Raw genomic sequence first — 24027 nt, 5'->3', positions numbered from 1 at the left:
TCTCTCTCTCTATTTTGTTTGTTTGCTCCAATGTCTGGTGCTCCTTACGGCAGTGACCCTGTTCAGCGCCTCCTGCCGCCGCCTGTCCACCCAACTTAAGAAGACTGTTACTGACGACACATTTTCCGTGCCGATCGGCTTTTCTACTTGTTATTTTCCCTTCTTTCGTTTACCGTGCGTTTTTAGTAGTTTAATTTGTTTTGCTTTTTATTATTCTACGAGATAATACTCACTAATATTCTTTTGTAGAGATTATTGTTGTTGTGTTTTGTTCATTTTATGACTGTGTCTATGAATTCCTGGCCCGTGAAAGATGGTCTCAGAATTGGGCATTTAAATATAAATCATGCCATAAATAAGCTGGATGAGGTAGCAACTGTTCTACTCAATTCAGGCAAATATTTTCACATTTTTGGTCTCTCTGAGTCAAGATTAAACAGTAACATCACGGATGCGGAAGTTAAGATTGAAGGATATAATGTCGTACGTCGAGACCCTACATCAACACGAGAAACTGGTTTGCTAGTTTATATTCACGAGTCTTTATCATTTCATAGACTTCATCACTTAGAGCAGCATTCAGTTGAAACAATATGGCTAGAATTAAAATTGCCTAAATCAGCACCAATATTGATAGGTTTCTGCTACAGGAATCCAGCTGAACATATTAACTGGTTCGATAATTTTGATGATATGATGGACGCTGTCAGTCTTGAATCCAGAGAAATTATACTTTTGGGGGATTTTAATCTTGATTTAGTGAAACCCAACAAATGCTGGATGGAAAGGTTATCCCTGCATAATTTACAACAGTTAGTAACGATTCCAACAAGAGTTACAGCTACCTCATCTACGCTTATAGACCATATCTATGTGTCAACTCGAGCTAACATTATTGAAACCTCAGTTCCAAGTTTTAGCTGTAGTGATCATCTTCCAGTGTGCCTCACGTGGTCGAAAAAAGGGGTTAGAATCCCAAAACGAAAACATAAATTTATAACATATAGGTTATTTTCAAAACTTGATCAAGATTCATACCTTTCGGAACTCAGTTGTACAGATTTTGCAATGATCTATAATTATACTGACCCCGACGAAGCATTTGATTTATGGTACAACTTGTTTATAAAAGTATATGATAAACATGCACCATTTCGAACCTCTCGTGTGCAGCAACATCCCAAACCTAAGTGGCTTACAGACGACATTCAACATGCGATTGATTACCGCGATTTTCTTAAACGGAAGGGAAAAGAAGAAGAATACAGAAAACAGAGAAACAAAGTAACGTCCATGAAACGTGCAGCTCGTAGAAAGTATTACCGTGAGCTCGCTGCATCCAGTTCAAAACAAAACTCAAAAGCCATCTGGAAGGTGATCAACCAATTATCTCGTAAAGATACAGTAAAATCTTCCGTTATTGATATACCTGCTGATGATCTGAACATTCATTTTACTTCTATTGTTGACAAAATAATTACAACTGATAGATCGAAACAGAATAATCTGGACAAGTTGAAACAGTTTTGTGATTCAAAAAATATTACCCATAATTTAGACATTCCTCTGCTATCTGTTAGCGAAGTCTTCCATTATCTGTTGTGCTTAAAACAAACAGGTACTCGTGGTTTGGATAATCTTGATGGGAAAATTCTGAAGTTGTCTGCCCCTTTTATTGCAGAATCCCTTACATATGTTTACAATTTGTGCCTTGACAAATCCTACTTTCCCACCAAATTAAAGGAGGCGAAAGTAATCCCGCTATTTAAATCAGGTAGTTCTTCTGACCCCGCCAATTACAGACCAATCTCAATTCTTCCTGTTTTATCAAAACCACTTGAAAAACACATATTTACACACTTGACCACTCATTTGAAGAAATACGATCTTATACATTCCAACCAGTCAGGTTTTAGAGAAAATCATTCGTGCCACACAGCATTAACAAACCTTCTTGAAAGTTGGCTTAGTAGCATTAATAATAATCAACTCTGTGGTGTCTTATTCGTCGATTTTGCTAAAGCTTTCGACGTTATTAATTATGAATTACTATTAAGAAAATTAGTTGAATATAGAATGTCACCCCAAACCTTATGCCTGCTCTCCTCTTTCTTAGCTGGGCGAGAGCAGTCTGTCTGCGTTAATTCAACCGTATCCAGCAAAAGACCTGTGTTATACGGGGTTCCCCAGGGCTCTGTCCTTGGACCACTACTCTTTTCCCTGTATATTAATGATCTTCCTCTTAGTATTAATGATGACTGCGAACTCTTTGCTGACGATACGACTCTACACACTACTGATAAAAAATTAGACAAAGTTTATTCATCGTTGCAGAACAGTGTAGATGATCTCATTCATTGGACGGAGTATAACCACATGAGTCTTCACCCTAAAAAGACCAAATACATGTTAATAACAACAAGACAAAAGAGACAAAACATACGAAACAATCCTCATTCCATATTAATTGGTAACGACGCAATAGAGGAGGTAGGAGATCATAAAGTTTTGGGAGTAAATATCGATAATAATTTGTCTTGGGCCCATCATGTTCGGTCGGTATGTAAAACAATGTCCAGAAAAATATATCAGTTAAATAGAATTAAACACTTTCTAGATCAGCACTCAAGGTTATTATACTTTAACGCATATATACAAACCATCACAGATTATTGTTCAACCATCTGGGACTCTGCCAGTGCTAATATTTTAAAACCATTGTATAGTTTACATAGGCGAGCCCTGAAACTAATTTTACTGAAACAATCCAGTCTTGTATCTGATGATTATAAGAAACTTAAGATTCTCCCACTAAAACAAAGATTTAAATTTAATGAAGGCGTGCTCCTTCACAAAATACTTTCCGGCCGTGCACCACGAACTTTCGTTGCAAACTTTAAAGTGAAACCAAACCGAAAGTTTAACGTCCCAATTCCAAGGATAGATCTCTTCAAATCAAGCTTAGCCTATTCTGGTAGCGTCCTGTGGAATTCTCTCCCGGAATTTGTGAGAGTCCCAATGAGTCTCAATACTTTCAAAAAACACCTTTCACTGTATTTAATGTTAAATTACGAAAAATCACAGTGATGGAAGACTTCGTTTGGTTATATTTTCATTTGTTCAAAGCATCAGTGTTCATTATATCCACACAAAAACACTCAAATTAATAACACATTTACTCATGCATGTGTATTCAGCATTGTTTTCACTACGTTACATATACGACGCTTTATATTTGTGTATAATATGTGATGTGTAAATATTCATATGTTGTTGTTTTTCTCTACCTTTTTTTCTACGTTAATATCCGTGTAAATATGTGATTAGATTAGTCCCCTCTCTGGGCGAGGGCTGGTTGAAAAAAAGCTCGTTGTATTGCTTACGCCACAACCCTCGAAAAATAAAATTTGATTGATTGATTGATTGATCTATCTCTCTGCTGTATTTCTGTTTGTGATCCTGTCTTTCTGTTACATTCGATGTTTGTTTGTTTGTTTGTTTGTTTGTTTGGTTTGCTTTTTGCTTGTTTGTTTGTTTGTTTGTTTGGTTGGTTGGTTTGCTTTTTGTTTGTTTGTTTGTTTGTTTTCTTGTTTGTTTGTTGTTTATTTGTTTGTTGTTATTTCGGGGGACGGGGGATCTGTGTTTTTTTCTGTGTTTGTTTGTTTGTTGTTGTTGTTGTTGTGTTTTTTTGGTGTTTTTTTATTCGATTAAAACATAGATATTGTCACTTGTGAAGTTTTTTATTTACACTGTAAGCCCATCCTATGTGTTATGCACCCCTTCATGCCCTCAATAACTCTCCCACGCACATTGTCTACAGTCCTTGATCCGAAGACATGTCCTGTACCCCACCCCCTGCCTTGCTGCCCTCAACCAGAATTCCCCACCTGTACTCAACTGGGGAGGATTGGGTATACAATAAATGTCCTCTGTCCCCAACAGCGCGGTTAAGCCCACACACCAATTCATAACTTCATTGCTCCGCTGTTCCGGCTGAGTTGGACAAGATTTATGGTGGCTGTCTGGTAACCTGCAATGTTGTCTTCCGTCGTTGTGCATTATCTAAGCCTACGACCGCCCTTCGGCGCATTGAAGTCTCATTGACGTTGTCTCTTCAAAACCTACGTGTTTCAAACAAAGGACAATGGTTCGGGATTGTTGCGCGCCGATGTTTTGCAAACGAACTATAAGCATTACTTCATTGAGACAAATTATGTTACGTGGTAATTCTTAACTAATTCGGCCTCTTTTCCCAATCGGAACCACACTAAAACCCACATCAATTCATTCGCACTCATTTTGGATTGACAATCCCCTCTGCAGAATCGATTGAAAAAACACGTTGTTAAGAGGAAACCACAACACCACCAACATATGCCAAGGCTATGGAATCACTGGCTACTCTTCGTCATGTCCTTGTGGCAATGCCCAAGGCTATGGAATCACTGGCTACTCTTCGTCATGTCCTTGTGGCAATGCCCAAGGCTATGGAATCACTGGCTACTCTTCGTCATGTCCTTGTGGCAATGCCCAAGGCTATGGAATCACTGGCTACTCTTCGTCATGTCCTTGTGGCAATGCCCAAGGCTATGGAATCACTGGCTACTCTTCGTCATGTCCTTGTGGCAATGCCCAAGCAACTCACTCGTCATGAAGACCACTGGGACACCCTCAGCAAACTGGAGCAAGACTTGGAATCTTCCCACCATACCTTCATGAAGCAGAAGAGCATCAAGGACTTCTTCAACCATTAGTTAAACGGTATTGTGACTTTGTATTGTAAAATTGGATAACTCGAATTCTTTCTAACTCGAATTAATTTCCCTGACCCCTGAAGTTCGAGTAAACGAGGTTGCACTGTATGTCTATTCAGATTTCTTTAAAATAAAAAATGTGTAATTGTGTTATTTTGTCAAAATATAACTTGCATTTATAATGTTTCTTTTACCCATTTGTTTGTTTTGTTAAATGTGTGTGTGTTTGTGTGTGTGTTTGTGTGTGTGTTTGTGTGTGTTGGTGTTTGTGTACATGAATGTGTGTGTGTGTGTGTGTGGGTGTGTGTGTGGGTGTGTGTATGTGTGTGTGTGTGTTTCGGGAGGTTTTTCTCGATAATTATGTGCCTTTTTCAAATCTTAGCCAGCACTTCATGCACCTAGAGTGTTTGGTACATGGCCTTTTTGTTTCAACGGCATGTGAGCTTTTTTTCCCCCCGTGTTAACAAGAATGAAGACCGGATGATATATATCCAAGCTTTTATATCCGTTTCCGTAGACACATACTGAAACTCAACAGCCTGGCTGCGTCCTGCGCAGACTTGTTTTTGTTGAATCATTTTGAAGATTGCCACAGCCGTCAGCTACAATTATAATTCATTCACACACACACACAGATCCCTGCACAGAAAAACGGGCAGCCAGTAGATTTGGGGTATACGATCAAGTGGGAAGATACTACCGTCCTACGTAAAAGCCTTCTGGTGGTAGAAGGAGTACTTGGCCTGGACACATGTGTGGGGATTTACAAGAACATTTACATGAAGGCTAATTTAGGCAGTAGATTTGGGCTATATGTTCAGGTGGGAAGATGTTTCTGTCCTTTTTAAAAACCTGGACACAAGATGATTTACGAGAAATAAATTAAACCAAATAAAAGATACCCTTGATGGCGAGAGTAGCAGTCAATAATCCCAGACATGATTTTTCAAAGTTTGGCGTGTCTTGCGTCTGATTCGGATTTCACTATAAAGATACGGCTGATCCATCCTGAACTCAGGTAAAATGAGTTCCTTCCCTTCGGGTCTCATTTATCCCTGACAGGATGCCTTCGTTTTCTTTCTCTGGAGAAGAAATCGATTTTTTTACATATTTAGAGCTTTTCGTAATGTGTTATTGATATAAGCAGATTCGCGATCGTCGATAATGATTTTTCATGGTGTTGTGTAGTTTTTAAATTACAAAGGAATTGTTATGTAAGACAGTTTCAAGCGAGCTATCTTTCGCGGATGTATTTACTGTGCAAACAACTCTAAATATGGCAAAAGTGTAACGTGATAATCAACTTTGTCACGTGATCATAACAAAATGGCTACGGAGCGGACGATACTTTTTCCGTTACCAGTTGGGAGTGATGCAACAATATCACAGTCTCCTTCCCACAGCAGTCTCAACATTTCGACTTGTTTTGACTTTAGAACGATGTCTTTGTCATAACTGTGAAGAACAGAACGGAGATTACTGTCGAAGTCGGCCATTCTGCAATCACTTTCGTCTTTTGTCAGAAACATTAACGAAAAACATAATTATGGGAGATAATTCTGTATTCTTGTTTTGATAGATTTCGGCTTTTAGCTCCGCTTCTTTCCCTATACTCCGCGTAGTAATTATGCATCCTGTCAGAGAGACATATGCGATAGCGTGGACCGATGATTATCAGAATAACGGCTGGTCGCGTTACTCAATAAAACTATCTATGTCGTCGTTGTAGTCGTTGTTCTCTCCCCGTCGCGATATAACCTTCGTGGTTGAAAACGACGTTAAACACCAAATAAAGAAAGAAAGAAAGAAAGTCGTTGTTCTCTTTGTCGAAGCGGCCGCTGTCGTCACAGTTTATGCGCTAATCATACAATGTCAATAGGTGCGTCTGGCATTATGTGCTATTATCTATTTCCAAATGTAGGCTAATTACAAATGCTTTTAAGAACGTTGTGTGTGAAGTCCATTACTTTACAGCCTCAATTCTTTATTTTACCATCTCATAGTGTGTGAAGTCCATTACTTTACAGCCTCAATTCTTTATTTTACCATCTCATAGTGTGTGAAGTCCATTACTTTACAACCTCAAATCTTTATTTTACCATCTCATAGTGTGTGAAGTCCATTACTTTACAGCCTCAATTCTTTATTTTACCATCTCATAGTGTGTGAAGTCCATTACTTTACAGCCGCAAATCTTTATTTTGCCATCTCATAGTGTGTGAAGTCCATTACTTTACAGCCTCAAATCTTTATTTTGCCATCGCATAGTGTGTGAAGTCCATTACTTTACAGCCTCAAATCTTTATTTTACCATCTCATAGTGTGTGAAGTCCATTACTTTACAGCCTCAAATCTTTATTTTACCATCTCATAGTGTGTGAAGTAGATTACTTTACAGCCTCAAATCTTTTTTTTACCATCTCATAGTGTGTGAAATCCATTACTTTACAGCCTCAATTCTTTATTTTACCATCTCATAGTGTGTGAAGTCCATTACTTTACAGCCTCAATTCTTTATTTTACCATCTCATAGTGTGTGAAGTCCATTACTTTACAGCCTCAATTCTTTATTTTACCATCTCATAGTGTGTGAAGTCCATTACTTTACAGCCTCAAATCTTTATTTTACCATTGTATAGTGTGTGAAGTCCATTTCTTTACAGCCTCAAATCTTTATTTTACCATTGCATAGTGTGTGAAAGTTACACAAACCAAAGCACAAGCCAGTTGGAGTTCTATATAATAGTGTTAACATGAACCTGTTTACACACTCGTCCAGTGACAAATAGAATCAATCAATCAATCAATATGAGGCTTATATCGCGCGTATTCCGTGGGTACAGTTCTAAGCGCAGGGATGTTTTTAATTTTTTTTTAATTTTTTTACACAATACATCACGCATTTACATCGGCCAGCAGATCGCAGCCATTTCGGCGCATATCCTACTTTTCACGGCCTATTATTCCAAGTCACACGGGTATTTTGGTGGACATTTTTATCTATGCCTATACAATTTTGCCAGGAAAGACCCTTTTGTCAATCGTGGGATCTTTAACGTGCACACCCCAATGTAGTGTACACGAAGGGACCTCGATTTTTGACCTCGATTTTTCGTCTCATCCGAAAGACTAGCACTTGAACCCACCACCAAGGTTAGGGAAAGGGGGGAGAAAATTGCGAAGGCCCTGACCCAGGGTCGAACTCGCAACCTCTCGCTTCCGAGCGCAAGTGCGTTACCACTCGGCCACCCAGTCCATAGAATATACACTTCCTCCTTCTGTGTAAAAATAGCCCTACTGATGACTGCAATGCCTACGCAAGTATACTGAACAAACAATTCAATGAAAGATGGCTTTGAACACGCGCTCGCACACACACACACACACACACACACACACACACACACACACACTGAGTTGTCGTTGTTGTTGTTGGTGGTGGTGGTGGTGGTGGTGGTGGTGGTGGTGTTGATGACGATGTCTTTTCTTTTTGCTTCTGCTTCGTGCGTGCGTGTGTGTGTGTGTGTGTGTGTGTCTGTGTCTGTGTCTGTGTGTCTATGTGTATGTGTGCGTACGTGTGTGTTTGTGTGTGCGAGCGTGCGTGCGTGCGTGCGTGCATGCGAGCGTGCGTGCGTGCGTGCGTGAATGCGAGCTTGCGTCCCCGGCGTGCGTGCGTGCGTGCGAGCGTGCGTGCGTGCGTGCGTGAGTGAGTGGAGGGAGGGGGTGGGGGTGTGGTTGTGTTTGAGTGCGCACTGACTAGGGTACGTGCGTGCGTGCCTTTGTCTGTACTTTTCTCTGTGTATTTATGCGCCCGCAGCAGGCGCACACCCATCCTGACTTCCAAATTTAAACTATTTCTGTAATAAAGACACACTTGTCTGCGTCCCGCTGTCTCAGTTCGCTGATTCAGGACACGTCTCCCCACCCAACACCTGTCATAGTGCACCGAGTGGACCGTGACATGCCGTGACTTGTATTTCCCTGTTAGATAATATGTATGCAAATGTCATTCACGGTTTGGTTGCACTTTACGACACGGAAATGGGATGGACATTTTTCTGAGGAGATTGTCAAATGACACAGTCATGGGGTTAAACCCAAACTAAGTCAGTATGCAAATCATAATCAAATGACACAGTCATAGGGTTAAGCCCAAACTAAGTCAGTATGAGAATCATAATCAAATGACACAGTCATGGGGTTAAACCCAAACTAGGTCAGTATTATTGTTATATGTAGTCTTATATCGCGCGCGTATCTCCAGACTCGGACTCATGGCGCAGGGATCTATTTATGCCGTGTGAGATGGAATTTTTTACACAATACATCACGCATTCACATCGACCAGCAGATCGCAGCCATTTCGGCGCATATCCTACTTTTCACGGCCTATTATTCCAAGTCACACGGGTATTTTGGTGGACATTTTTTATCTATGCCTTTACAATTTTGCCAGTAAAGACCCTTTTGTCAATCGTGGGATATTTAACGTGCACACCCCAATGTAGTGTACACGAAGGGACCTCGGTTTTTCGTCTCATCCGAAAGACAAGCACTTGAACCCACCACCTAGGTTAGGAAAGGGGGGAGAAAATTGCTAACGCCCTGACCCAGGGTCGAACTCGCAACCTCGCTTCCGAGCGCAAGTGCGTTACCACTCGGCCACCCGTATCCGTGTATGAGAATCATAATCAAATGACACAGTCATGGGGTTAAACCCAAACTAAGTGAGTATGAGAATCATAATCAAATGACACAGTCATGGGGTTAAACCCAAACTTGGTCAGTATGAGAATCATAATCAAATGACACAGTCATGGGGTTAAACCCAAACTAGGTCAGTATGAGAATCATAATCAAATGACACAGTCATGGGGTTAAACCCAAACTTGGTCAGTATGAGAATCCTAATCAAATGACACAGTCATGGGGTTAAACCATGGCGATCTCTAGTACGCTATGGGTTAAACCCAAACTTGGTCAGTATGAGAAGTATAATCAAATTACACAGTCATGGGGTTAAACCGAAACTTGCTCAGTGTGAGAATCATAATCAAATGACACACATGGGGTTAAACCCAAACTAGGTCAGTATGAGAATCATAATCAAATGACACAGTCATGGGGTTAAACCCAAACTTGGTCAGTATGAGAATCATAATCAAATGACACAGTCATGGGGTTAAACCATGGCGATGTCCGAGGGTAGGTAGTCTTACCCCATGTAAAAGCCTTGGAAGATCTGAGAAAGTGATCACAACTTTTTTTAATTTGAAGACTTGTGCCTTTTATTATCATCTCTGTAATTGTGACGTAATTGCATATTTTAATTATCCTGTAGAACATTATTAAAGTTTACATAATGTTTGAACATCTGGGCTTGGTGTTTGGTTCTCTCGGCCACTTCGTACCACAGGTCAGCACCTGTGACAATCACGCGGAAAGTAATGAGCTGCATAAATGAACTCTGTGTTCAGAATTACACATACACACAGACAAGCACATACACACACATACGCACGCACGCACACACACACACACACACTAACACACAGACAGACGCACGCACGCACGCACGCACGCACGCACGCATGGACGTACACACACACACACACACACAAACACACACACACACACACACACACACACACACACACACACGCGCGCGCGCGCATACACACACACACACACACACACAGAAACACAGAAACACTGACACACATACACACCCACGTATACACACACACACACACACACACACACACACACACACACACACACACACACACACACACACATTAACACTAACACTAACACTAACACTAACACAAATTCTAAAACTATTTATGAAATGAAATATTGTTGATAATTGACCGACGGATTGCAGTCTTTTTACAGGCGGAATCGAGACGAGGGTCGTGGTGTATGTGTATGTGTGTGAGTGTGTGTGTGAGTGAATGTGTGTCTGTGTGTGTGTGTGTGTGTGTGTGTGTTTGTGTGTGTGTGTGTGTGTGTGTGTGTGTGTGTGTGTCTGTGTGTGTCTGTCTGTGTCTGTGTTTGTGTGTGTGTGTGTAGAGCAATTCAGAGTAAACTACGGGACCGTCAACATTTAGTCAAGCTGTCGAACTCACAGAATGAAACTGAACGCACTGCATTTTTCCAGCAAGACGTATACTCGTAGCATCGTCAGTCCACCGCTCGTGGCAAAGGCAGTGAAATTGACGAGCCAGAATAGCGCAATAGTGGTGGCGCTGAGCAGGTTAGCACGCTTTTCACACACACACAAACACACACAATGTGCTACAACTGTGACAGCATCAAGGCCGCCGTCGACAATTCTTCGGTGACCTACAACAAAAAATGCGGCACCAACGGCATCATCAACGGAGAGTACTACACACCCGTGCTGTGCGACACGCTCTGCTTCAACCGTGTTAACAGGGCTCCTCTTGGAGGTACAGAGCAATCGGGACACCTTAATTGGTGCTTTCTTTTTCATCTCTGTTTTCAAACTCAACCCAGGCCCTGATAATTAGGTCTGTATACAAACAAAGTACTTCATTGCAGGGCAAACATATGACAACTTACTAGCGCCAAAACCTGGGGTTATCAATATCACGTGAACATTTCAATTCCCAACGGATAACGTTCACTTTTTCTCTCTATCCAGTCTCCTCCTTCCCTTCGCCCCGCCCCCCCTCCCAAAACAATGTATTTATTGATTGATTTATTTAGTTAGTTAAAAGCAACCTACTTCAATACATTAATTGAAGAACAAAAAGATATCGCAACTGTTTTGCTAATGAAGTCTTGGATAAATCAAAAAACAATTTGAGTCGTTCTGTCACTTCTATTTCCCTAGAAGATGTTAAAGGCACAGTAAGCCTCCCGTAAACCATCACAGATACTGTCAGGCTTTTACACACAGTACAAACACAGTTTTATTTACACACTCACCGCTTTTGAACATCTTAGGTTCCCTCCGTAAAGAGCGAGCAATTTTCAAAGAATTTATTTTTGCGTGGTTTATCTTACCTGAGCCATCGCGAACCCGTGTGATCCAGTTTCCTTTTTTCACAATGTAGTCGTCAGCTTGTGATTTCAATGCAACTCGCTGTAAGCTTATCTGCAATAGCACGTTATTGTGTACCTCTGAATCTAAACGCAACAAACGGCTGCGATTCACACGAACTAGAGCGGTGGAGGTTGACTGTTCAGAGGAACTGGCGCTAGGCACAACCGTCGTCTGCTACGAGAAAGACAGTTTGCGTGACACGTTTCCGGGCTTTTCTTTTTTCAAACTTTCAAAACTTCGAATTGTACTGATCTTGTCTTGATGAAAAAAGAATTCTTTTATTATTTAAGAATGTTTGTGTAACAAGCTGTCAATTTATTATTTAGATTTTAAAAGTTAGGTCTAGCGCCAAAACGAGGCGCCTGATTTGCCGATCAGACGGTCCACGAAAATAAATTCTTTGAAAATTGCTCGCTCTTTACGTAGGGAACCTAGGATGTTCTCAAGCGGTGAGTGTTTAAACGAAAGGGTGTGTGTACTGTGTGTAAAAGTATTGTAATGGTATATTGGAAAACTAATTATTCCCTCTAGATTCCGGGCATAGCAGTGCACGAGGTTGGTAAGATTTCGTATTGCCAAATTGATCCAAACCACCAGAAAAACACATCCACAAGCATTCGCTCCAATATGTAGAGGGCAAAAGCTTTTTTTTTAATTTCTATCAGGTTTTCGGTCAAAATCATTCATGTCACAGCGCCCTTACCATACTATGCGACACCTGGAATGGCGACGACTTCAAAGAAACTAGCGGTTATCGGAAAATTGTGACCCTCCACCACGGAATGAGTCGCATGTCACCTTTGCATGATTTTCATATTTTTACATTTTCCTAAAGAGTTTTGTATGCTCTATCCAGTGGTGAAAACCGTTTTAGAAAAGAGCGAAAACTGTTTGAGTTATAAGCCTGTGACTAAGGTGACCCTCACACTGTTACCAGACACTCCCCGGACTTATATTTAGCCTAACGCAGAACCGCGCGAGGTGACATGCGACTCATTTCGTGGTGGAGGGTCCCAATTCGTCTGCTTGGGCAATGGTAAGGTGCAGCTCATTTGATGTAATAATATTCCTACTTAATCTACACAGACACAGCAACTAACAGTATCAAATGATTGAAATCCCAGTCGACCAGCATTTTAAAAAAAGCCAAAGTTGTATCGTTTTCGGTAGTCCACTTCCCCGTCATCAATTCAAAAGAGCTGCAAGTTGCATGCACCAGTCGGCCTCTTTCACACAGTTTGCTTGAAATACATCCGGGCTCCCTACTTTTAAACTTGTAAAACTTCCAAATGAACTGACTTTGTTTTGATGATAAAAGAATGCTTTCGTGTTTTGACACTTTTTTTCCAACAAGCTGTCAATTTATTATTTAGATTTTAAAAGTTATGGCTAGCGCCCTTAACGAGGCGTCCGATTCACTCTTTTCTGTCCACGCAAAATAAATTCTTTGAAAAATGATCGCTGTCTATCGAGGGCACCTAGGGAGTTCTCTAGCGGTAAGTGTTTAAATGAAAGGGTGTTTGAACTGTATGTAAAAGCCTGACAGTGTTAGTGGCCAGAAACTGATGGTTTTACGGGAGGCGGAGTGGGCCTTTAAAATGTAAAAATCAACTAAAGAAGTTTTACTACGGAGTGCCTCAAGGATCAGTGTAGGGGCCTATCTTGTTCTGTTTGAACATTAATGATTTGCTACAACACATATCCGAAAGTAGCGTCAGGAGTGATTTTTTTGCTGATGGCTCTTCTCTCCTTTCAAGTGAAAAATCGGTTCAAGAAATGGAATCTTCCCTTCAAACTGCCTGTAACGATGTGAATGACCGGTGTGGTACCAATGCTTTGATCATACATCCATTGAAAACAAAGAGCAAGGTCATTGCGACACGACAAAAACACCAGCTTACACCGCTAAAACGAAAGCTTTCTGTGGGTGCATCATCAAATGAACAAGTTCAGGAACACCGAGTATTAGGGATAATTATTGACCGTGAACTCAAATGGCAGGCTCCCTTACAGCCCATTTGTAAGAGAGTATCAAAGGAATGAGTTTTTATTCTCGAAGTTAAAGCAAATTGCGGACAGTAAAACTTTACAAATGTTTCAAAATGCTCATATAATGCCTCACATAAATTATTATTTCAAGGCTCCAGAATGGCTGCAGTGATCTTCATTGAAAGAAATTAGATTCTCTGTGTCGTCGCTTGGCTAATCTCACTATGAGTGAAACAATTTCAACAGATATTAAGTTAAAAGCTCTGAAATTACGTCCCCTGGATAAACATCTTCAGTCGAACAAAACATCATTAATGTATAAAGTGTATTACCGTAACGTGCCTTGTTTGATTTCATCATTATTTAAGCGAGCTACCGACAGATATGGATCTGTCAATGACAATGTGATGCCACCAATTCCCAGGTTAGATCTTTATTACACCAGTCATGCTTTTTCTTGAGCATCGATTTGGAACTCGCTGTCATCATCTCTGAAACACTTAAAGTGTAACTAAACAAGCAAAAAGGAAAAACATCGTTCAGCAACCTTTACACTTTGATATGAAGAATTAAGGGCCTCATATTCTGTCGAACTGCGAAAAAAAAAAAAAATTCTCTCACTCGGACACTGTTTGACGGACATGTGAAGTGCGCGCCAGGAACGACAATCTTCTTAGTTTACCTGATTAATGCCCTTAATTTTTGGTTCTGGTACTTTCAGTTCCGGCTGTTGTCATCAATCTACCAAAATAAAAGATCAAACGGAGTTTTCGATTTTTATTTCATGGTTCAGAAAAATATTGCTTATTTTCTGAAGTCAACCGTTTTAGCGAATCTTTCTTTGATTCTTAAAAGTCATTTCAGATTTTTGAAAAATAGTTAACGGTTAGTAATTACCAATATATCGTAAACAAACATATCGATAGGTTTTGGTAAGAAGACACAAGTGCGATGAATGTGGTACCAGTATTTTTGCGGTAAGTAAGGATGCATTTCTTTGCTGTAAGCACATTTACAATGCACATTTAATCTGTTTAGCAACATAAACGAAAGCATGGTACAGTGCCGCTTGTTTGTGGTCTATCTTTTCGCGGCAGATGCGTAACAATTAGGGTCTCGGTTGGAAAAAGCTGCTGGGAACCAGAGCAGATTTGGCTTGGGTTCTTTGAGTGTGAATGATCGACGAGTGGCTTGACATTTTTAACGAATCATTACTGTAGCCTACTTGAAACCATCATCTGTTTCTGAATTTGTCATCAGTTATGATTGAGCAGTCTCATAGGAATCGTCCATAAAATGTTAAACCGAAAAAGGGCAGACGATTCTGAATCACACAGGCTGCTGTACAAAATCAGATCTAAAACGATATTTTGAACTGCGACGTCTGCGTAAATGCCCTGTAACAAAATACCTTGTCCTGGTCATGTGTATACACATCAGCTTCTATTGGGAAGATCAGTATTTTATATTAATCACAAATACAAGATTAGAAATAGTTCTGAAGATCGCCTTTGATTTCAGTTTCAGCGGCAAACTAGCAGATCTGTCCAAACCGGCATCGTTTCATGGTTGAAACTTGAATAATCCCAAATAGATCTGAGTGGGGGTAAGTTTTATAGTATTTCAATTTTTTACGGCAGTTTTATTTAAAGATAGTGTAGTGGATGTCTCTGGTGAAGACTACAGTTATATGAATTTTTTGTTGTAATATTAAAATGATTGTTCTTTATTTACACAATTGAATAATTTGTATTTATTTGTTTGCAGATGACGGCATACTGAGTGCTCCAAGAACATACGCCTGCTGGCATTTTGTGTCTTTTCTGAAGACGTCGAGGCAAGCAGAAGTCACGGTCCTGGCCACACACACACAATGACATGAACAAGAAATGATATTTTTTCATGGGCATATCCAGTATTAAAACTGTATTACCATGCAAACGCAACGATTAGAATTTAGAGAAGGGCATCGGTCACACACACACACACACACTGGGCGGATCCGGAGGGTTCCGGACCACTTAGGAGCCGGCCTTTGTATTCTAAGTGACGATTTTAGAAAGAAGTTGGCTAATTAGTTTGCTCAGGTTGCGCCAGATCGATCAATTGTCCTTGTGATTCAAATTTTTCTTCTTAGTATATTTACTTTTTTGGAAGGAGGAGTATTAGGGGATGTTTCTTGGCTCAGATTGATCCATTTTCCTTGTTTTTATCAACATTTGTCGGACCCCCCCCCCCCCCAAGGAGGTTGAACGCTTCGCGTCTTCAACTAAACGCTTCGCGTCGTCAAATTGTCCCTAAAAGAAATTTGGAAACTCCCCCTTAAAAATGATGTGATCCGCCCCTGCACACACACAAACACACACAAATAGAGAAGTAATAAATGGATACAGTTTTTCTTTATTTAAATTACAATCAGATGTGGTCGTAGAACAGGCACTGTAAACAAAACGTTGTGTGATGTTTCGGTTAATATCTTTATTTTCTTTTCAGAAATACATTGGCGTTTTGAATGTCAAGGGAAGTGATACAAATGCTGCAGCGGCCTATCAAGAACGCGAAGGCAAACAAGGTAAATACCTACTTCTGACATTAGTTTACTTATTAACTCTTTCTATACTGGCCATTATCTCCCCAGTCTCTCCCCAGAAACTGGCCATTTGCATGGGTTTGCAAAAAAATTCTCAAAAATAAACAAAACAAGATGCAGCCTTCAAACTCATAGGTTTTATTGTGAATATATTGCTAAAACATATGCCAAAGTTTGGTTTCATTGTTGTGAAAAAAAAAAATGATATCCAGAATTTATGGGTATATTTTACGCAATACGAAAAAGGGGGTATGTATTTTGACTTAGAAGCATTTTTTCTTATGAAGGCTCTGTTTGCAACAAAACTGTTTCTGTTTACTTGTATGAAGATTGTGCTTACACAAAAACATAACAAATACCAACTGATTTTCCATTTGGTGGTCATGTAAGCATTGTGAACATGTCCGAAAAATCTGATCACACACCATGTGGTCGACATGCAGACCTGAACGGCCAGTGTATGGTGGCAGAGTTGGAAAATAGGAAAAGTCTTGATGCCAATCCTTCATCAAAAACCGAAGAAAATCGTCATTGTAATAAGTTTGCTTTATTCTAAATCAAACGACTAGGATAGATGACAGACACAACGACAAACACATTCAATTCTATGTAAAACATACACAATGCAGCTGGCCATAACAATGTGCCCATCGTGCATGAAGTGTGGCTTTGGTCGGATCAGTAGCCGTGCTTTGTCTGCGATACTAAACATGAAATTTTGTTAAAGCGACGATTTAGCAATGTTGTTGTTGCTGCTGCTGCTGTCTGTTCTTGTCACGACATCTCGTTTTTTTCCCTCCTGATTCTGAGAAGAAGCTGTTTAATTGTGATATCAGGCCTAGGAACCCCTGATTTTCACTTGGAGCATTCTCAAAGAAACTTAGCGTATGTTAAGAAAAATGAGTGTACTCCACACTTTGTCTTTTCTTGTTCGTTGTCGTTGCATGCCAACCGTTCCACAGCCACCTACTATAGCTGATGGGGTCTATGTCGACCAAAAGAATGGGATTCACTGTAGGTCGAGTTCCTGTAGGTGGATTCTCTGTATACCTAAGCCTTTATAATTGGCAATCTTGTATACAGGGAATACCCCAGGGTGTAGTTCCTGTAGCGTTTTGCTAATATCAATGAAAGTCACGTGATGCTCAGCGACATCGTTAGAATTTGATGTTTTTCGATCTTTTTCTGATATTTCTTACAAATTCGAGTATGGTTTGCAAGTTTTATTGAAAAACTGCACCCTGTGGGATTCCCTGTATACTAGATTGCCAATTTTAAAGTCTTAGGTATACAGGGAATCCACCTACAGGAACTCGACCTACAGAGAATCCCACTCTTTTGGTCGACATAGACCCCATCAGCCCTACTATAAGTGCAAGTGTTAAATGACGTATTTCCACAAAAGACTGCTTGCAGAGAATCATGTGATGCCAATGACAGGTAAGGACATGTGGTAATACATACTACGTTTTGGAACCAGGGAAAAAGCAGCACAAATTATTTATCAACCAAATTGATTGACTTGTGCACCACGACAAAAGTTTTCTTTGATCCATAAAAGGTATTTTGCCAGAAAAATTGCTCTGAACATCAAGTACCCTGCAAGTTATCACACATTTACATTATTGAAATAAAAAGAAAACACACCAGTAACCAGGTTAGGTACGTTAATATCTATAATCAATATCTCGGCACGTTACTGCCTTCTTCGGGATGGTAAGCTGAACATTATTGAACAAAATAATCGGTTTAGATTGTATACTTTGATTCCTGAACGAAGAAGCAGAGGTACTGCATACAACTAGGACTGTAATATCAGCTTTTGCCTGAAACACACACACATACACTTATAAAATTAATGCAATGTCATTGTATGAAGCCAGAACATTCACTTACTTACATAGTTGGTCACACAATTACCCATCACTGAACAATAAATCGAAGACGGGTGGATTCAATGACTAAAGCAGTAAAGGCTTTGAAAAAACCCTCATCACAAAACATCCCCCCCCCCCCAAAAAAAAAAAAGAAGAAATAAAACAGGTTGTGTATATAGCGCAGTAAACACCATGCAGGAACAAGCAAAGATTTGACAGTGATTATCCTTGTTTTATATAGCACACATTTTCTAGTTTTGATCTCTGTCTCTCTCTGTCTCTGTCTCTGTCTCTGTCTATCTCTGTCTGTCTCTGTCTCGCTGTCTCTCTCTCTCTCTCTCTCTCTCTCTCTCTCTCTCTCTCTCTCTCTCTCTGGAAAGTAATTTATTGACCTGTGGGTTATTTGCGTTTGTATACACATTGGTGATTCGTAAACTATGTTGAAAGAGATTGTCAAACAATATTATATGGGGTGTCTTAAAAAAAATGTATATCAACAAAATCTGTCATTATTATCAGGCACACGGTTTTAACAAAGCTATGTCACGGAATGCAACATAAGTGGCTTAAAAAGTCGTGTTTTTGTGTGTGCAGGATATTCGCTAGGACAGGACCTCAAGCTGAACCAGCACAACAGCGATGCATTCTTCCATGGCTTCCACAAAAGTCTTTCACCTATAGCGGGCATTGCATACAGATAGTCCAAAGAGGGTTAGGGTTACCCTAACCCTCCTTTTTAAAAATTCTTTAGACCAATTATCCCTCTGTTCCCATGTTAAACATGGAATAATTCTGGACAAATGCGAGGACGTTAGCTTTTTTTTATTTTATTTTTTTATCATTTTACTTATCATTAAAACTTGTTTAGATTTCGATTCGTAAACCATTTACAGTAATCCTTTGTTTTTTAACTTTGTTCATCTTACCACAGTCACTTCGTTGTTTAGATTTATCATTAAATTTGTTACCATTATGCAGGAAAAATGTAGAATAAAACCAGGAGAGCTTTCGGTAGAAGATATTTCCTGTGTCAAAAGTTAATGCTTATTCTGATTGATGGGTGCTCCAAACTAAGTTATTTTGACTGCCTTATTCGAATTCATTTCCAAGACAGGGCTGAGAAGTGGAGAAGCTTAGGAGAGTATCGTAAAAATTGTCTGGGTGTTTATGCAAAACTTTCGAATATGTCAGATGTTACTTTAGAGATTTTAAATACTGTTAACTGACAGAAATGCTATAACTTCTACACCAATTGACTGGATAACTTCATATTCAGCATACTTAAACTTGATTTTATGCATATGCAGTTCACAAAGTGGCACATTTGTAGGTTAAGGGCAGACACCAGTGTTCAAAGTGATTTTTTTGTGTTTAATAACTCTCAAGTCTAATTTATTTTGGGAATTAAAGTATTCAGTCTATCTCCTGAGAAAATATAAAAAAAAATTTTTTTGTACAGTCGGTTGCTATGGTAAAAATCCAAGATGGCCACCAAACAACACATTTTCAAAATAGTAGGGCGTTTATAAAACTGCATGGAATTTTGTTTTGAAGCTTGTTATGTGTACTTTAATACAATGCCAAAAATTTGTTCAGAGAATATTTTTGATCTGTCAATTCTTAAAAAAGATATTAGTGATAAAAATGAGTGATGTTGAATTTTATGAAAAAACATCACAAAAAATTATATAACTTCTCACACACACACAAATTCCACAATACGTTCTGAACATTTTTGAGAAAATATATTACTTAAGATGTATGCAAAGTTTCAACAACGGAAGTTTATTAGAAAACATGGCTCAGGCTTTTGAAGTGACATAAATGTAGTTTTGAGAAAATGCACAAAACGTGAAGAAAATTGAATTATTGTACACAAAAATTTACCTACATGTAACAAAACAACGCTGACTCTGAAATCAATTCTTGCTTGATTCCATAAGAAAAACAAAAACTAAATTCAACAAACAAAAAAAGAAAAAAAAACAGTGTTCCGCAAGCACCAAATAACCTGTTCCGAGGTCGCAATGATCAACTCTCATCAGTAATGCGCACGCTGCATAAAGTATGCCCATTCATAATTCCCAACTTGTTACCAGTCGAGCCGCTTGTCTTGGACCTCTTTTGGACTTGAATTGAATAGTCAGTGAGTCGTTTAACAGTGTCCTTTATTTTTTATACAACAATATTTGGGTTGATTTCTGTGAATTGCCTTGCAATGCCATGGGCACTTCGGAAGCTCCTCTCCAGCTTCCACCTCTGCATCTGTAGAGACAAATATAAATTCTAAATTAATATGTCTAAGAAAAACCCAAATACTGCTATTCACATACATAACCCCCACCCCCACCCCCCCCCCCCCCCCCCATTTAAAAAAGGTATTGTTATGTAATAAGATGCTATTTGTGCGCATGCGTATGTAAGTGCTGACAGTCAAGCAGTGATGAATAGCTGTTGAAAAAACATGTGAATGGTGCTGAGGTGGTTGAGAGCTAGTGAACGGTCTGGTTTACAGCAATTGCACATCCATCGCATGCAGAAACCTTAATAAACGAGTGAAACCTATACACACCCCTATACCGGGGGTGTAATTATGGTCTGCAATGTTCACTCACTGGGACATGCGAATGCATGTTTGTTTATGCTATACAAAAAACCACCTGTGCTCACAGGAGGAAGCTATTATACTTGAGAAAATAAATGAGCAAAGAACAGATGTTTTGCCCCAACACTGACAAACCTGGTGACCACCAAGCTTCACAGTAGCAACCCATAACAGACTGCATCCTATATTCAGTTTCTTTGCATCAGGATGTTGTTACTTTGATTCTGTACTTCAGCACAACAATCACACACACACACACACACACAAACACAGAGCCAGAGCCGCACACATAACCAACAAATTGTATTTACTAATATATTTTTTAAAAGAAGAAAACAAATACATACCGAACCAGCTCATTTGCTGCTTGACATCTTCCCTGCTCTCCTTGCGCTAGTAGTAGTATTCAACTGCACCAGACTTCCCCGGAGATGCCTGGTGTTGCACGATGGCTGAACAAAGTCATTTTCGTATTGATTGTTCTTCTTGTAAGCGGTTTATTTGCTTTGCTTTTTTTTTCCGGAGAAAAGATTACCATAAGGCCTGCCTTCTCGTTGTCAGAGATGGCGAACTCCGTGTAGTCCGTATCTACCGTCGTGGCAGTCCGCTCCGCAACTCTAAAATAAGTCCTGGTTCAAAACACTCATGGAAACATGCTTCACACGTACACCACCGATGGTGATTTCTTGCTCCATCCCATCTCAAGTGAAGAAGCATAGTTTCCTGCCAATTTCCCTTCTCGAAGAAGTAAAATGCACGCACTTGTTCTTCCGATTCGTTCGTAGCAATAGCAGACGACGCTATCGATTCGGACTTTCTGTTTAAACTTCTGTCACGCGAGCCTCTGTAACTGACCTGAATCTACCCGATTTTCTTCTCATTTGCATGTCTAGCACTGAACTCGGGGCAAAACTTGTGACCAACTGAAGTTTCAAGAAAGATATCCAAGAAAAATCGCAGCCGAAGGTGCTACACATCGCCTTTGGCAAGCTCTTGCGGAAATCAAGAATACTGCATTCTGGGAAGGCCGAATTGAACCGAACCTAGACCGAGCATAAACGAAGTTTAATATCCGCGATTCGATTGGTCAGTACCGAAAACTGTTCATACGGAATCTTCCGGAATCTTCATCGGTTCTCTTCGGCTCATTGGAATGTCTTTCACAGTTGCTGTTACAAACGGCGCGAAATCCGTAAACGGAAATTCCCGTTGTGTGTCATCCACCAACTTCGCAAAGAAAAGACAACTCCTCCCAGTCATACAAACGTGACCACGCTTGACGATGTTTTTTAACTCACAGTCAACTCCGAAACATGCTCATTTTGTTAGCTATTTTGTGTTTTTTAATACATAATTGCATACACATACATTGTTTATTTACCCGTTTTGACCGTTTATGATTCATTCTGATCTAAAATAAATACATCAGAGTAACCAGAAGAGGTTCAAAATGCAGAATCAGAAAGAAAATGGGAATGACCATGGAACAAAAAAATCACCTTTTTCACTGTGGTGTCTGCCCTTAAATTATCTAACTTTTGCATCACCAATGACACCAACGCTTTCGTGTCTGAGGATTGCCCTGAACCTAGCTGTAACTGCATGCTTTCTTCAGGTCATCGATAGCCTGGGGGTTGAAGGGGATGTTTTTACATACTCAGACATTCAAAATAATCAAAAATGTAAAAGCCTGAAGGGTTTAAATTAGGTAAAAATGGCTACCGCTCAATGTCAAAACTCGTTCTGTTTAGTCGACCCCCGAATTTGGAGAAAAAAATTAAAATTGCACAAAAGTCAGACCATTCAATTTACAAAATTGCCACTTACTGGAAAGGCAGAACATAAACTGAAGTTAATGAATACCATATATAAAATAATTGGTTCAACAGATGCAGAAGTAATTTGCATGGTTGTGGGTGTCCTTTTTAGGGGGGTCAACCCTGTAGAAGAGACGATTTTCTTTAATTATCAATCCGTAATATATTGTTTGTTATGCATACAAGATTAACATTGACAAATACTTCAAGACTCCTCATTGATCTTAAGAAATGTTGTGGTTTTTTTTTGTTACTGACTGATTCACTTTCTATTCACTTTACTCTACATAAGTCACGACAAGAAAAGCAAGGGAGGTAATTTCTTCGGAAGAGGTAATTCTCTCCCCTCAGAACGATTGTTGTAGTTTGTTTGATTTTGTTCCCTTCTAATAAGTATTAGTTAAAATAGATCTTTACATCTTGATGTGAAAGGCGCAGTACCCCCCTTCCCCCAGGATGTTAAATTCTAGGTTGTGTCCATGTAAAATCCTGATCCTAGTCAAGATCCGAGTTGGTTTTTCATGCAACTGTGCCTCTTTATGCCACTCAATTAGACATACTTTGCAATCCATAATTACACGAAACTAAGTACAGGAAATACGTTGTTGTCGTGTTTTATAATAATGAAATAAAAAATGTCACAACTGGTTTCGTGTTGGGCTTTCTCTCTCTGTCTGAATCTCATAATTACTTCCTTCTGAGGCCTGAAATGTGTTGCAGGCATTGTTCAGCTTACATTTATAGTTACAATTTTTGTGGATATGTTATTAAGTGTGTCTGTGTTTCTATCATTCGTTATCAGTGTGGTTAAAAAAAAAGCACACGTCAAAGTAATTTACCCTTCATCATTATCAAAACATGCAGATACAGGTAATAAATATTTGTGATACTTTAAACAAATACAATGTTTGTTTGTTGCGTTTTTTCTTTTTTTCAGAGCAAACACACATCGTATTTGTTCAAACGTGTATATTCTGCACTTTCTAATACCCTGCATGGATCTCCAAATCAAGAATAATGAAAAGTCGTCTAATAGCCCTGCAGCACTCACACGAACATGATAGAAGCTTGCATGCATGCACCCAGGCTCGCTGTCTTCGGCTAAAAGAGCTTACCGTTGGATCTTCGCTCAGACAAATGTAGCTGTCTTGTCCACTTGCTCCTGTCGCATAGATCTGCAATGTGCAACATCATCTTTGATTAATAAGTCTGAGGCACAGACAAACACACACGCGCGCACATTTGCGAGAGAATGCACGTCAGTCTATTCAATCAAACAGTATAAAAACATACCACAGACATGGTGGAAACTGGACATTC

General features: G+C 39.6%; 4 long non-coding RNA genes across 6 annotated transcripts in view; 2 read left to right on the top strand and 2 right to left on the bottom strand.

The window, feature by feature from the left end:
• Window positions 1–24027, top strand: part of LOC138949211 (uncharacterized) — a 152267-nt gene that overhangs the window by 32495 nt on the left and 95745 nt on the right. The window lies entirely within an intron of this gene.
• On the top strand, window positions 14334–19601 carry LOC138949203 (uncharacterized). Of its 3 annotated transcripts, XR_011450188.1 has the most exons (5): window positions 14334–14795; window positions 15340–15424; window positions 15586–15671; window positions 16312–16390; window positions 18880–19601. It is a non-coding gene; the product is annotated as an uncharacterized lncRNA (long non-coding RNA). The 3 variants fall into 3 exon arrangements; XR_011450187.1 differs by having other exon boundaries at window positions 14334–15424; XR_011450186.1 differs by having other exon boundaries at window positions 14343–15671.
• The window catches only part of LOC138949204 (uncharacterized), a 7528-nt gene continuing 978 nt past the window's right edge, over window positions 17478–24027 (bottom strand). The window contains exons 2-3 of the long non-coding RNA XR_011450189.1: window positions 23823–23882; window positions 17478–18234 (exon numbers count right to left, since the gene is read on the bottom strand). This is a non-coding gene — a long non-coding RNA (uncharacterized lncRNA). The remainder of the gene's footprint in view (window positions 18235–23822; window positions 23883–24027) is intronic.
• On the bottom strand, window positions 20145–22413 carry LOC138949205 (uncharacterized). Its single transcript, XR_011450190.1, has 2 exons — window positions 21238–22413; window positions 20145–20550 (listed from the first exon to the last, which is right to left on the bottom strand). It is a non-coding gene; the product is annotated as an uncharacterized lncRNA (long non-coding RNA).

Source organism: Littorina saxatilis, linkage group LG15, assembly GCF_037325665.1.
Source record: "Littorina saxatilis isolate snail1 linkage group LG15, US_GU_Lsax_2.0, whole genome shotgun sequence".
Lineage (NCBI taxonomy): Eukaryota > Metazoa > Mollusca > Gastropoda > Littorinimorpha > Littorinidae > Littorina > Littorina saxatilis.
This window is presented reverse-complemented; position numbering and strand designations above follow the sequence as displayed.